General features: G+C 53.3%; 1 long non-coding RNA gene across 1 annotated transcript; it reads right to left on the reverse strand.

Annotated features, from left to right (window-relative positions):
* Positions 1–1,062: 1,062 nt before the first annotated feature.
* LOC129338665 (uncharacterized) lies at positions 1,063–3,248 on the reverse strand. Its single transcript, XR_008597966.1, has 3 exons — positions 2,013–3,248; positions 1,639–1,690; positions 1,063–1,279 (listed from the first exon to the last, which is right to left on the reverse strand). It is a non-coding gene; the product is annotated as an uncharacterized LOC129338665 (long non-coding RNA).
* Between the last annotated feature and the right edge of the window lie 806 nt (positions 3,249–4,054).

Here is a 4,054-nt window from a genome sequence, read left to right on the forward strand (position 1 = left end):
GACACCCATTGCACAGAAATCAGCCTTTATTATTATATCATCCCACCTCCCCCAGCAGACGTGAGGAAGGGGAGGCGTGTAGGAGAGCCGTCTGTGCAGCAAAACACCCCACCCCACCCCCAAGGCGGCAGCGGCGGTCACCGGCGAGGCCGGCGGCCGGACCCCCTTGGCCGTCCACGGGCCCGGCCTCTCGCACGCAACTGGGCCCGAGGGAGGGGTGCCTCTGGGGCGGGTGGAGCTGCTGCAGCGGGTGGGGCCGGAGGGTCGAGGATGGCGACGAGCCGCCCGAGCAGGGCTTCGGCACGGACTTGAGAGGCACACCCCACCCCTCCCAACAACCATGGCCTGTTGGCGTGGGAGGCTGGCAACTGCTCCACGGGATTGGATGCGAGGCAGGACGCCCTGGGGTGGAAGGTGTTGGAATGACCAATGGGGCTGCTGCAGACGCCCGAGGGGCTGGACCCACTCTGGGAGGCGGCCGCTCATGGGACTGTGTTGCTGGGGCTGCGGCTGCGATGGGGGCGACCCTCCCCAGGCGCGCGAGACCTCCTGCCCGGGATATGGCATCCACCTGCCACCACCCTGGATTCTCCATTGGTGGGGGCTAGGGTTCCAGCGAGCGGACCGTTTGCCCTGCCATCTCCCGCCCCCTTGAAGCTGCAGCTCGCACCACCCTCTCCCTGGCTTATCGTGTGCCAGCTACTCTCCCCACCGGGGATCCCCGCTCACATGCCCCGCCCCAACCCTCTACCTGGCCATAGATACAGGGGGGTTAGCCGTGTTAGCCTGTGGTAGCGAATTCAAAAAGGGTCCCGTAGCACCTTTACAACTATCCAATTTTATTGTGGCACAGGCTTCTGAGAATCAAGTTCTCTTCGGCAGATGGGTGGTACAGACACTGGTCAAATACAGAGGAGGAGGGGGGGAGGAGGGAGGGAGGGGGCGGGGAGGCAAGACGGGGTGTGTCGGATACATTTGTGGCAATGTGCAGGTGGGGAGATGTGACGGGAGTGTTGGGGGAGGGGCGGAGGACGAAGTCAGACTCGCAGACACAGAAAACAGTTGTTGTACATCTCGTTTTATTGCACTGGAAAGAGCGGGCTTGCGTTTAGGCTGGCGAGGGAGCTGGAGCATTCCACACAGCCCTCCTTCCCGCTCGGAGGGGCGGGGCTGGGATGCAGGCCGCGGCGCGACGGTGCTTCCTGGGCTGCAGCCAACCGTCCGTCAGAGATGTTTGGGGAGGGCGGGGCGCGGGGGAGCAGCCATGCCCTGGATGTGCCTGTGGGGGAAAAAGACACGTGTGGGCTTTGCCTCATTCCACTGGCAAGGCAAGCCCCACACTCCGCCATCCGGGGGGGGGGTTGCACATGGTCGAGGGCAGCAGCTGATGCATGACGGTCTGGTGAGGATGCACTCGGCCTTGGCAAGCCTTTACCTTTAAGGGAGAGAATGAGCTGGTCACAACAAACACCTGGCCACATGTGGTTTTCGAGGCGCCTGCCTCTGAGGCAGCCAGGGGCGGCCATGGTTGCCCCCCACCCCTGCTGGGCCTCACCCAAAGCGGCAAGTGAGCGGGTGGGTTCAGGTGAATGGGCGGTTTGCGCTAATCTGCGGAATGCCCCCCCACCTCCTCCTTACCTGTCAGCGCTCCGTCGGTCATCACCAGGTGGGAGCGCCAGAGTCAGGGCACCTGCAAGGAAACGGGAGAGCATGCGGTTAATTTGCAAAGTGTCATTCCCTTCTGCCACGGAAGGGTTAGTTTGTTTGTGCTTAGTTAGAAGCAACTAGCATGCATCAGTTAGCTGTGGAGTCATTCTTTCTATCACGGTAGAAAGAGAGTTAGGCAGACATTTGCACCTCTTCCCCTTTATGCGAAGTTCCCCCAGTTTTTCGCAAAGTCCCCGGAGTGCATTCTGCGCCTGCCAATGTGAATGCCCTCAGCCCGTTTCGGTTTTCAAAGGGGCAATGCCACTCAGCAGACGGGCAGAGCCTCCGGCCGAGTGCTCACTTACCTGGGGGTTTGGGTGGCGCTGGCCGGATGTTTTGTAGGGCGCGGTCGCAGGTGATTGGGTGCAGAGAGGGGGGCTCGTCCACGCCGGGCGCGCATGCTGATTGGTCCCCGGGATAGTTCTCATCCTATGCTCCTTCGGGCCATAGGGGCGGGGCGAGGCGCTCAGAGAGGGGGCTGATTTTTCGCCGTTCCATGGACGCCTATGGGCTACGCCTTCTTTTTCCGTGGCGTAGCTTTTTTGCGCCGCTGTGGGCGTTCCCGCTTCTGGAGGAGCTTAGGGAGCGGACTAACTCTGACCCCGCCTTGCTCCCCGCCCCCCCCTGCGTCGGCGTAGGGCTCTATGCCACTTCTGCGCCGCCGCCCGGGCGCCTGTGGCTTGCACCGGTGCTGGCCCGCCGGCGGGCCAGCGCCACGTCCCAGCGCGGGCGGAAGGCCACTTACGCGGGCGTACGGGCTAGATGCGCCCTCGCAAGCCTTAGTTCGGTTCCTGTTCACTTTCCGTGCCCTTATTAGGATTGGGCTGCCCGATGTATAAACTTTTACTGAAATGGTATACAGAAGACGAGACGGTTAAAATGCAAATGGTGAAGTGGGCAATAAATTTTAATAAAGAAATAACAATGGAGACATGGGAATTTCTATGGAAACACACATTTAAGATATCTACATGTAATAATTTGAAAGAGAATGGATATAAGATGATGTATAGGTGGTATTTAACATCGAAAAAATTAGCAAATGTAGTGCTATGTCAAACAAATGCTGGAAATGTAAAAAACATGAAGGTTCTTTCTATCATATGTGGTGGATGTGTGACAAGGCCAAGCTTTTTTGGTCTAAGATATATGCGGAAATGTTATTAATTATGAAATGTAATTTGTTGAAGAGCCCTGAACTGCTGTTGTTAGGACTGAATATGCAAAAAGTTAATATGAAGGACAGGACACTGTTATTTTACATGATAGTGGCAGCAAGATTACTATGTGAACAGTATTGGAAGCAGGAAGAGATACCAGAAGTTGAAGATTGGATTCATAAACTGTTGTACATGGTGGAGATGGACAAAATGACAAGAAAACTGAAAGAACAAAATCCAAGTGAATTATTGAATGACTGGGGGAAATTTAAGGAATATCTTGAAAATAAGTGGGACATGAAAGGACAATTGTGGTCTCTGGATAATTATTAAGATATATAGAAAATAAGTATGAACTTTACCTTTAATAATAGGGACAAATAGTGGAATAGAGATAACGATAAGAAATAAAGGGGTTATAGTGCTGTTGGGGGTCAAAAGGGGGAAAGGGGGAGGGGGAAGGGCATATATATCAACTTAAAGGGTAAATATAGCTGTATTATGTATAATGGAAATGTATGTTAACCCATTCAATAAAAACTGATTTCAAAAAAAGGGAAGAGGAGAACAATGGGAAGCTGCTTTGGGTCCCTGTTGGGGAGAATGGGTGAGGTATAAATGAAGTAAATAAATATTTAAAAGTAAAACAGTAAAATATCACACAATCCCAATGCCACCATAAAAGCTGGCAAAGCATGAAATGCTTGCAGCTGAAACCCATGGGTAAAAACTGAGCTTAGTACAAAAGCCATCTGGAACAATTAAACTCTTCTTGGTCTCACAAATGCCTCTCTGAAGGAACTGGAGAAAGTTCTTGGGGCAGACTGTTCCAAAGTTTGGGAGCAATAGCCCAGGAGAACTTTATGAACCCTCTGCTAAGTGGCCTTTTGGGTAGTGCTATTTCTTGCCCAGTCTCAGGTCACAGGCAATTCTTCTTTGGATCAGCTTTTCTAGAGTAAGAAAAAAGGGGGGGGGGAATGTTGGAACACATTTTTAAAAACACTAAACACTGATTCAGGTAAAATGTGAGAAGAAATGATAATGGCCCTGAACACCATTGGGAACATTAGGGCTGACTATGAAGTCCCCAGGGGCAACTGAAAGGAATGGGGGCACAGGTGGTATTGTCTTTGATCCTGCTGGTCAGAGGAAGAGGAATGCAACAGGAACAGAAGATTATGGAGGTG

Source organism: Eublepharis macularius, chromosome 12 (assembly GCF_028583425.1).
Source record: "Eublepharis macularius isolate TG4126 chromosome 12, MPM_Emac_v1.0, whole genome shotgun sequence".
NCBI classification, from domain to species: domain Eukaryota; kingdom Metazoa; phylum Chordata; class Lepidosauria; order Squamata; family Eublepharidae; genus Eublepharis; species Eublepharis macularius.